We start from the raw sequence: 12,062 nt of genomic DNA, 5'->3' as shown, positions 1-12,062 counted from the left end.
GCCTCTTGGATGACTGACTGCGTGACCTTATGTTTCACCAACACGCCGCAGCCACTTGTTGTATATTCTCTTTGTTCGATTGTGGGAGAGGGTGAGCACTTTGACATTTTAGACAGCTCAGAGTTCACTTTCGACCTCCGAATCCTTAAAGAACCCCAAAATTATATCAGCATAATCAGGCTATTTAAAGATGGCCTTTCTTCGGCATTTTCCATCTTCTCATCGCAGTGAAAAGTTACGGCCTCCTTTGTTGCCTCTGGGTTTTCACGTATGTTCGGCCTGGCACTGCCCGGAGAGCAGGATCCTGCGTCAGTGAAAACATAATGTCCTATAGTTAGTGGTGGGGGGGAAAGGATCGAGGGGGAAAAATGAAATAAAAAGAGCCCGAAGGCATTGAATAATTAAGCAAATCAGTGACAGCTGTGGCAGGTCCTGGGCAGAACTGGCTCCACTGAGCTGAATTAACGACATCAACAGCCCAGTATCTCCATTAACATTTGATCATTAATTACTGCCCTCTGACAGAGAGAGCCTGACCCTGCTTAGGAGTGGCCTGTGATTAATCTGCTTACCTGCCCTGAGCACAGCTCGCCCACCTCAGTGCAGTTGGTGGGCTGGTTTTCATTTCTGGTTTTTTTTTAAACCTCAACTATTGCTTCATTTACTTGGGTAAACGGTGATGACCATCCAATTATAAACCCTGCTTTGGATGGCTGGGTTACTTTTCCTTTTTTCATCTGCAACAGAGGGAACCTACCTGGATCTGTTTCACTGTATTCCTTTGTCAAGTTGACAAGGGTCAGGAGACACTGTCCACCTGACCAACTGCGCAAGGCAGCAAAGCAGTCATTCACCATTGTCCTCTTACTAGTCCTGTGGGGACAAGAATTCCTCAGATGTCCTCAGAATCCCCTTATTAGGACTGCGATCATTGGGCATAACTGCTTTTTCAGATCTAAAATTCTTCACCTAAAATACTAACCAAGACCATGGAGAAGATGATGTCATGTACATATATATTATGCATGCTCTCATAGAATTCTGATAATCCCTTAGATAAGTCACATTCTCTCACTTTTCTAATAGAACTTACTCGCATTTATCTTTTAAAAATTAAACATTTAGCCCTGGCCGGTTTGGCTCAGCGGTTAGAGCGTCGGCCTGTGGTCCAGAGAGACCCGGGTTCGGTTCCCGCTAAGGGCACATACCTCAGTTGCAGGGTCCCCGGCCCTGGTTGGGTTGTGCGGGTGGCAGCCACTCAATGTGTCCCTTTCACATCGATGTTTCGCTCGCTCTCTCTCCCTCCCACTCTATCTGAACAAAAAAATGGAAAAATGTCCTCAGATGAGATTTTTTTAAAAATTTAAACATTTATTCTATATCAACTTCTGAATGTTTCTGGTGAACCTTTAAAACTTGCCAGAGATTTGGCAATTTAATACACACACACACACACACACACACACACACACACACACCCCACAGATAATCTATAAAATTATAGAAGTATTAGGAGCTCCCCCCCAATATCTAACGGTCTGTTGATGTTTAACCATGCCTCAGGTTCTCTCCAACAAAGATGTGTCCTTACACGTGACAGTGTGTCTCCACTACTGGTAAGAAAAACATGAGAAATGCAAACAGAAACTCATGTGCTAAGTACACTCCTCGAGGCAGCAGACCTTAGAGTGTTAGAGTGATAATTAACCTTTACCAAAGAAGACTTTATAGTCGTCCAATACATTAATTTGCTGATTGTTCTTTTCCTGACAGAGTTCACTTCCTAGTCATAAACATTGAAACAATATAACTTAACAGAGTGCCCGTTCCAGCTAATGGCTATGAATGGACAGAAAATCCCAGCACTTTTAGGACTGCTTAGTATATTCCCCAGCACACAGAGGCAATTTATTATACACCCCTCCTCTTCAGCAAGAAAAAGGGTAGAATTGGGCCTGGCCTAAAGTTTCTGTCCATTTTATTTATTTATTTATTTATTTCTAGATCACTGATATTGGCTCCCATGTGGCAGAAAGTTGTAGGTTTTTCTAAGATGATTGTGAGAAATAAGTAAATCCCATGGTCACCATCCTAACCCTCAGAAGAGCCATACTCCCACTTAGGGACAGACCTCTGTTCTTCTATTTACAATAGCTCATAGATTAGTCCTCCGTGAGGATCCCTCTGGGTCCTTTAGTCAACTCATGAGTCACTAGGCCTCTTTGTTGGAAACCATTACTCAGAAGTCACCTTGGAAGCAGAGCATGTGTAATGAAGCCTTTGATTAATACAAGTTCTTGGTTATCCAGTACAATAAAATAATAAAAGAAAAAAGTATTTTGAACTTTACAGATTTCAGTTCTCTCATCTGTAAAAGTACCTGAAAAAAAATAAACAGCATGGCTCCTAATTAGTCTGAAGTTGAGATTTTTGTTGAGACATTTGTTTGCATAGCTAAAACCTTCCTAGTAAAGGAAGAATATAGAAAGAAGAACATAGAAGGAAGGACAAAGAAAGGACCTGGGGAAAAGGACAAAGTAACCAGGACTAAATTCTATTTAGTAAAAATGTTTAAACTTGATATTTTTTAAATTCAGGCAACTTTGTGATGAGAAGAGTGAAAAAATATCAGTGTTTCCCATCCAGGTACCATTTCATTTTAGCCTCATGGGAATTACCATCATATAACATTAGTCTTTTCATCATTTGACCAGATAACTATGTTCCTTAAGACTTTCTCCCATTTTATACAAGTTTTATAAATTCCTACAACTGAGTTCAGTTGCACTTCATTTTAGCATACGCTGACTGCTCTTACATCCACCCCTACCGATGACCAACCATGTCTACCGTTGATCTTTTTTGGTCTCATAGATTCAGATGTGCTCAACATTTTATCTTATAACTTCATTCAACTTTTTTTATGTCATCCTAAATAGTTTCAAACCTAGATTATATATATATATATATATATATATATATATATATATATATATATATAGTTTCCCTCTAGTTTTCTTGTTTCCCTCTAATTTTCTTCCATCAATAACATTGTTGGTTTGGATTCTTAAAACTTCTATCAAATTTCCTCTAGCTGCTTGTCAATGTTGCCTGTTCCCACTGCATACTAATTTTCTCTACCTGGTATCGTTGGTTTTAGTTTTTCCATGGTTTTCCTGACTCATAAATTACATTGAGTCACCCGAGTTCACTTCAGGATTTCTAGCTGTGAATACCAGCTTCAACAAGACTCCCACTCTGTGTAATCAATCCGTGTTTGGAAACACTTAGTAAGAAGAAAATGAATGAGCCCAAAGTGTTTATGTGCCATCTTCATGATATTTCAACAAAAAGAGCCACGTTTTCTATGGGTGAGCCTTAAAGGAAAAAGTCACTCTGTTAAACATTCCTCTATTATAGCTTCTTACTAAATATTTTTCTGAATTTTCTTCCTCTTATGCCACATTCACAATGACTCTTTAAAGAATAAAAATCTTGCATTTTTATTACCTTTTTTACATTTAGCAAAAGGTTACAGAGCAGATATTGTTTGACATTGAATTTCTGCTAACATGTCCTCCACTAGAGCATAGTTGTACACATTGTTTCAGAGCTAACATAATGGGGAATATTTTCAAAGAGGGCTGTGTTTCAAGCCAGATGGTTTATCTGCCGAAACAATTCTCCCAATAGAGAGATGGTGGCTGCACAGTTGCAGTAGTGTTCATAAGCCTAGTGCAGTAGATTCATTTGGCACCCACATCTTGGAGTCAAACAAAAGTGTGGTTTGTGTGAATCTCAGACGCAGACGTTCATAAGTGACATGGAGTTTTCTGCAATGGCACATTGTGCTTTATTGTAAAGGCAGTAGTGTGTTTATATCAGAACCACAATACTCATAGATGGTATGATTTTTAAATGTATGTTAATAGTTTCACCCATCCAGTGCAAGGGGAAAATACCAGAATAATTGCTTCAGAGATTATCACAGTCTGGTCCAAAGAGGGCCAAGTTGCCATACTTGTGTTGAAAGCAAATGGATTACCAAATCTCAGGTCCTCTAAGTCTATTAAAATTTGAAAATGAAAGACTAGACACGCATGATATCTTGAGATTTGGGCAAAGATGACTGTGACCTAACGCACAATCAGGAGGTACACAGTGTTTTATCAACTCTGTAATTCAGGGCTCTTTGTGTCTTCTCCTAAATAACACTCTTGATTTAAAATCTCATGATTTTTAAGGGCCCCTTCAAAAAGGCCTTGGTGGCTCGTAGTATGGACTTCCCTACCCAACAATGATCTTCAGAAGTGTTGCTATGCACACTGGGAATCTCACCCTCCTTTGTCATAGGAACTGTCACTTCCCTGTATATTAATGCTACCCACATTTTAAAAATAAAACAGAAGAGTTAGAGGATTCCGAGAGGGGGTTACCATGCTCTGAAACGTCTCAAGCATGTAGAGGGATGGGAAAATCCCTAAGATTCCAGAGATTAAAAAAAAAAAATAGCACAAGGGAGGTTCTAAATAAAGAAATGCTTGGGTATGTTGGGGAAGTTGGCACAAGCCTTGCAGTTCTTCCCTCGGAGACTGTTTTTGCTCGAGTTGGCTAGCAAGTGAGAGAGAGAGCGAACTTGCATGTGAGTGGCTTTGTGTTTCAAGAACTCAGTGAACGCTAATGACATTTTATTTTCGTGGAGAATAAAACACCTTTAAAAATATATTCTCTTCCCCTGAATCATTGTTATCTCCAATAGAGCTCATATTTTAATAATGTTATAGAAAAAATACTATGCTATCTACTTCAAAACTTTAGGATAAAAGAAGAAAGGGCTTTTTCTTTTAACAAAACAGTGAAAATACAATTAGAACTATGATCTCCACAAAGTGAGTTAGCATTTTCTTCACAAACGAAACATACACACACACTCACACACACACACATACACACAATTTGTGTCCCATAATAACTCTCAAACAAAAGGAGAAAAAGTAAAGGTAAACACACTGAAGCTTAACTACCCTGAAATTAACAGGTTAGCTAGAAAACTCCGGGACACTGCAAATATGAACATATCATCTTTTAGGGCCCCCAAATATGATAAATCTAGATCAGAAAATTTCACTCCAAATTAATGTGTACATTAAATTCAAACAAATGGTAGAAGCACATGCCAAGATAAAAACCTTTACATGACGATCTCCGAAACATAGTGTGAAATGAATACCTGTGGGCAAATCAAAATAAAAAATAAAAACACCTGCTAATTACCTGCATCATTTTGGAGGCTGCCCAAAGACTGTTAACACATTATTTCTTCCTTAGTCTTATATAGGCAGTACCTTGATCTTTTTATTTATTTATTTTTTTGAATCCTCACCTGAGAACACTTTTCCATTTATCTTCAGATAGAATGGAAATGGGAAGGAGAGAGAGAGAAACATTGATGTGAGAGAGGCCCCCTGCACAACTCCAACCAGGGCCAGGAACTGCAACCAAGGTATGTCCCCTTAACCGGAGTCAAACCCACGACTCTTTGGTCCTAGATCCGACACTCCAACTGCTGAGCCAAACAAACCAGGGCTCTTGATCTTTTTGAGTGAGGATTTGCTGGCATGACATTTAATGCAAACATTGAATACTGAAAGAATTGCAGAATTTTTTAAATAAGTGACTGCTTTGGGGAATTTCTCATTTTTCTTCCTTTCTTTTCCATTTCCATTTAATGAATGTAGCATTGCCTAGCAGGCAGTTTGTGGAACACTGTGATCTAAATTATACCGACTCAATGCATTTATAACAGAACGTTTGTAAATATTTGGTAATGGATCTAATATTATGCATTTTAACACAAAGAAAAGCCCTGCCAGGTCAGATATTTGATGCTTCCAGTGTTGATGAATAATTAAGGCCACAAACTTTAAATACTCCCATGTCCCAAATATTCCCATGTCCCAGGAAAACTGCTGATTGCTTCAGCATTTCACTGGAGCGATTTCCCTGTGTACTCTTGACATTTCATGTCACTTTGAATGACTCTACCAAGCAGAAGCAAGAATGTATATTTTTCTTACTTTTTGTTAGATGGTGTCATGCATTACATGTATGAAATCCAGGAGAGAGGGAAAAGAATCTCTGATGGGTAAGTTGAATCCAATCCAAATATTTGTAGCATCAACAGCAACTGGGTATTTCCAGTAAGTGAACCAACTGAATTATTCATGAGGCCAAATGTACGCCAATACATCTCTACCTTAACCAGATCCTTTCTCTTTTTTTGGTACGTGCCCCTAGCAGGAACCGAACCCTGGACTCTCTGGTCCGCAGGCCAATGCTCCAACCGCTGGGCCAAACCGGCCAGGGCAACCAGATCCTTTCTAATAGTGTTCACAGTATAAAATGTGCAGGACAATTAAGATTTATAAATACTACATGTAAACAGAGAAGAAAGATTGGTAATTTGGTAAATCAGTGTATTTGTAGTATGATTGTCCTGAAACACTAGCTTTCATATTTTCAAAATTGATACACTGAAATCCAAGTACTTTGTGCAGGGGTGTTGTGAAGCTCTGAAGAATATTCAGGGAATCTGGACACAGACAAAAGGAAGGACATCCTCCTCAACTACCTCTATTAGAGCAGTTAGTAGAGTCCAGTGTGACCGTCCCTCCTCTCCATTTTACCATCTTTCGATTGCACTGATTTTTAAAGAAAGGAGACCTATCATTATGCACATGAGATTAGTTGCATGATGCTTTCTGTATATTTTTTTCTCTCAAAACTATAACTCGATATATCACAAATTTAAAAGGTAAGCTTCTAAGCAAAATAGGCAGAAAAGTAAATAAATAGAGAGCTACCCTATTCTTTAAAACTGGAGTGATTTTTGGAATGCACTAGTGCGTGCTTTGCATGGGCTTTGTGGGTCCCCCACATTCCCAACCACCACCAGTAAAAGAAAAAAAACACCAAATTTTCTCTCCTATATCAAATCTATGATATCTTTCCTACATCCTAGTTCTAGAATCAACTCAGTTTCCAAAAGAAATGTCCCGAGGCTGTGCCAGACGGCCGGGATCTTTCTGGTCAGAATCCGGAGACTCTGATTTAGCCCTGCACTCGGCAAGCCTGCAAAAATGCAGCCATCGAGACCTGAGCCATGCTTCTCCATGTGGCTGAAGTTTCCAGGTGGCCTGCGTGTGTTATGATTGTGCCTGGCCTAAAAATAAAAGCAAATTGACAATCCCTTACCTCCCCCAAGCCAGTGCCAATTTTTAAATAAAATGTCTAGTGGTGATTTATTGCCAGTGCCAACTGCCAGACTGGCAGCCCCATTTACCTACTAAGCAGACAAATCAGTAACAGCGATGTCCACCTTGCCGAGGTTCCACAAGTATATTGTGGAAGGCCTTCCAAATCTCATGTTTATTCCATTACCAGATTTCTTATTTCTCTGCATTAGAAAAACAAAGTATCTAGTTGGCCTTAATGAAATCAGAAAGCGGGCATCCTTCCCTTGAGGACTTCTCGAGACCATCCAAGCTCACTCTCCATAGATCACACACGCTTGCATTCGAATAAGAATTGTTGACCATTAATCACCTGGCTCAAATATCAAACGGGGCTGCAGAACTGAAAGAATGCCTTTCCTGAATCTAATATCATCTCAGAGGCCGGTTTCCTCCCACTTCCCCAGGGACCAAACACCTGCCTCAGCAATCTCAAGAGACTTCTTCCCTATTCCTTTCCAGTTTATAAAAACAGCACCTGTTGGCCAAGGTATAATTTTTTAAATGTTCATTTAGGTCCTTTTGGCTCTCTCCATCCCTATTATTCCCTATCAGGCTGGTCTATTCTTGCCAGAATAAATTGCATGAGATTTTTTGCATTTCTCTCGTCAAAAGCACTTCTTTCTATTCAAGAGTAGCAGTTCAAAGAAGACTGCTACATTTAATGTATTTAAAAAGAAAAGGGGGGAAAAAAACCCAGAGGCATCCATTCCTATTTCTTTAAGATTACAGACAGACTGCTCTGATGAATGAAACCTCTTCCAGTCTTACTTAAGCGTCTCAGTGACTAGTTATCATGTCAATGAGAAGAAATCTTTTATGTCTTGTCTTGATGCCTCTGTGTCATTGTACACAAAATGCAGAGCCCTCTATATTTCATCAACCACTTTCTTCATGTATTATTTAATAAACTGTTTAGAGCATGCCTAATTACAAACATTTATTATAGAATTCAACCCTAGAAATGTGTGGGAATATGCTAAATTGTTTCCTACCTAAAGTTTTAATGAGAGTATAATACCTCCGGCCCATATGCTTCAAGAACGTTATCCTTAATTATGTAACATGGGTATTTTACTGATATCTGTTAACTGCTCGAGCAGCTGTGGTTTTCTGCTTTTTTGCACAGCTCGGGAGGAGCAGTGAGTTCAGTTTCCCCTTTTTGGGGGGTTGCAAAATCCATACCCCAAACAGGTGTGTGCAATCACGAACCGCAGTGATGAACCCAAACTGCTGCCTTTCTAAAAATTCCACCAGCCGGTGACACATGCTGGTCAAGGTTGCACAACCTTGTTTTCCACCGGTTATTTTGATGATTCATTCCCCCGTGGGGAGGTGAATTTCAGCCATTGTTACTTTGCTCCTTTTTCTGATAACTAGAGGAATCACTTCCTCATTTTGATAATTTCTCTCTCTCCCTCTTTTGCTCTTGTTCATACTGCCTCCCTGTTTCTTTTTGTTTTTTAATTGAATTCTTATCCTTTGGAAGATGCTGCCTGAAATGGCTGTTCTCTTCTTCATGGACAAGGAGGAGAGGTGAAGCTAAAACAATCACATTCATTAAGCAGACTCTTCAAGACATTACTTCATTCCTGTGAATCTACCTGGATAATATGTAACTATGAAGTTATCACTCATTAAAAATAGAACTCAAAGCAAGAAGTATTGTCCACTTTCAAGTAGACAAGTTGGCAAACTCTACATTGATTCTATTGGTTGCTTAGGAAATGTGTGTGGAGTTGCCATCCAAAGCTCCTTATATTGTTTTGAATGTTAAATGTGGCAAAATTGCCCCCTTTAAAAGGTAGGTTTGATTTTTGCAAACAACCAAAGCTTAACCAGAGCCAAGTCTGCTGATAAATTGATCAAGTCTTTTTTTTTAAATAAAAACAAATGTGATCATTAGATAATAAAATTAACTTGTTGTGAGGAACAGAGATATGAATCTGAAGAAAATTTCAAAAAAAAAGAAGGTGCAAAACATTTTGAACAATTGCAAATACCACTGGATTAAATGTCGTCTACTGAACATGACTTCCCTGGAGAAGACAACATTCCTTTGTAAATTTTGTATGCTTGCTAAAGTGATATATTATTTTCCCCTCACATCTTGGTTTTTCTAGAAAACAGAGCCCTCAAGTTAATTTATTTTTCCCTTTAAAAAAAATTAAGTAAGGCTACCCTGTAGAAATTGTTTGCCTCATTAGACACGAGCACATCAACCCATTTCACACTGCTGTAAAGGTGTGGATTTTTTTGCACTACAAAGAAAGCCATGTGTCATAATGGTAAGAGCATGTCCTGAAATATGATAATCCAGATATGAAACCCTAAATTATTACTGGCTGGCTGTCACCTTGAGCAAGTGCCTAGACCTCAGTGAGCTTCCATTTTCTCACCTGTTAAACATGGAAAATATATGCCTTGCATGAGTATCATAAGTATTTAATATAAGAAAAATTTCAGAATACTTGGCACACTATAGATGCATCAAACACAGGGACTTTTGTGATGTTTATTATTACATACAAATGTTCCCCACTAGAGCATGAGCTCCTGAAAAGCAATTATCATGTATCACTCTTGTTTGTTACTCAGCATCCAGCATAGTGTCTGACACATAGTAGGGCTTGAAAATTGTTTATTGAACTAGGCTGAATACATTCTTCTAAATATACCTAAAATGTAAAAATTGGAGACAAAAAGTAGAAGATTTTAAATCAAGTTTATTGTAAAAATAATCCTGGGGCAACATGATTCAGTTTAGTTTAAAATATATCCCAGGTTCGTTGGTAGTCAGAAATATATATATATAATACCTTATTTCTTAATCTGGCTCTTTCCTATCCTATTCAGTGTTTTAAGAAGTTTATTTGTTATCAGTGCACCATGATTTCATTAGAAGTAATCACAAACACACTGTAAGCAGGTTACTCTAGCCTAGGTAGGTAGATTGAGTGAAAGTAGAGCAGAAGTCAGAAATTAGCTGCCAGATGGGGCGATGGTGGGAGGAGAACTGCATAGGAAGAACATAAACCCACTACCTCTAAAATTCTTGGTAGCTGCAGGGGTGTGGGCTCCATAAGGGTGGTGGAACACTGAAGTAAAGTCACACTTCCCCAAACACAAACACAGGGGGTGAAATCTCTTAACCTGCCTCAGGCACAAGCCTAATGGTTGGCTCTCACAAATCAACCATACAAAATGACTCCCATATGTACTGGGAACTTAGAAAGCAACTGTGATGCAGATAAATGAACAAATACCACTTAATCATCATTTTATTTTTCCCCATTTTTTCTGCTTTTCTCTATCCACTGATGATAGAAATAAGAAGATGCTGAAAATAAAATAACTCAAAGATGAGACCATCTTAGGCTCCAAAGACAGTTGTACAAGCTGTCCTTTGTGAATTAAACACATTGGCCATAACTGCATATACTTAAGGTTCGTTGGTAGTCAGAAATAAGTATATATAATACCTTATTTCTTAATCTGGCTCTTTCCCATTCTATTCAGTGGATTGTTTCTTTCAAGTAATAGCTTGCTACAGAAACTGAAGGGATTGTAACCATCTTACAGCAACCAATAGTCAAATCTCATTGGATCACTGGTCTACAGCAAAGATAGAAAAGGACATTTCTATGGGAAATAAATACATGTTCCAAGGAATGAATGACGGTGCTCATAGAGCCCTTTCAAATAGGTGAATAATAAAAGTACAACATACTTAGGTGTCTTCAACTCTCCGCCGTCAATAAAAATTCTCCTTGAACTGTTCAGTCTTGCATATTATGAGTCTTGCTTTTTCTCAAGCACCTGATTACGAAGACCTTGAGCAACACATTCAATTTGCACACAGGTACCCCTATTGAAAAACTTTGCTTTGTCACGGCACTTGGAGAAGAAGTTAGATAATCGTGTTTAGGAGAATTGCAAACAAGGAACAGAAACTTGGGCTTTTTTTTTCTTAATCTTAGGTTGGAATCTCATGACCCAAGATTTTGCAAGTCCTGAAGGAAATTCAGTTCAGGCAACGAAGAGTCTTGTGATCCATTACCCTGTAATCTCTTAGTTAAACTCCTGATTCATAAAGGAAGATAAAAATAACAAAAGAATGGAATAAAGTAGCAGAGGAGAAATACACAGCCCAGCTCACCTGACAGTTCATCACCCCTATTTCCTAATCTCTTAGTTTGGGATCACCCTTCTATAATAAGATCTCTCATTGTATATTTATGTGTATCTGCCCTCAAGGCTGTGAGCTGCTTTAGGGCAAGGACCAAACCTAATATTTCCCTGTAGCCCCAACTCCTGGCACAGAAATTGGTACATATAAGATGGTTGATAAGTATTTGTTAAATAAATAAAATTGCAGATACATAGTGCTCCTTATAAAGGGTATATCTATGAATAAGAATGCATTCTGTAATTCAGTAACAAACACTACATGGCAAGTAAATATGTTTAAAACTCTGAACATAGGAACAGGTGCCAGGTTTCCATTTCTTTCTCCCCCCCACCCCCTGCTCATTTTGAGATTGGTCTCATCTTTTCTCTCCCCACTTTTCTTCATCCTGAATGACACCTATTCATCAGTAGACTGCCATGGTTGAAGGCTTAAGAGTCAGAACTGTGGAAGAAACGGAGTGGCAAACCTCTGTCAGACCCCTCTGCCTAGCCCTAAAATTCTAGGGCTCAAACAGCAATGCAGAGCTTCTAGTAACCAAATCTCTCCAAAATAAAACACTGCTCCCTGCACTGTCTACC

At 38.7% G+C, this 12,062-nt stretch overlaps 1 long non-coding RNA gene across 1 annotated transcript in view; it reads right to left on the bottom strand.

Annotated features, from left to right (window-relative positions):
- Positions 1–202: 202 nt before the first annotated feature.
- Positions 203–12,062, bottom strand: part of LOC118624953 — a 74,431-nt gene continuing 62,571 nt past the window's right edge. Inside the window, exon 3 of the long non-coding RNA XR_004958579.1 lies at positions 203–304. This is a non-coding gene — a long non-coding RNA (uncharacterized LOC118624953). The remainder of the gene's footprint in view (positions 305–12,062) is intronic.

The sequence above is a fragment of the Molossus molossus genome, unplaced genomic scaffold (assembly GCF_014108415.1).
Source record: "Molossus molossus isolate mMolMol1 unplaced genomic scaffold, mMolMol1.p scaffold_m16_p_11, whole genome shotgun sequence".
Taxonomy (NCBI): Eukaryota; Metazoa; Chordata; class Mammalia; order Chiroptera; family Molossidae; genus Molossus; species Molossus molossus.
The sequence above is the reverse complement of the archived record's forward strand: the minus strand, read 5'-3'. Positions and strand labels throughout refer to the sequence as shown.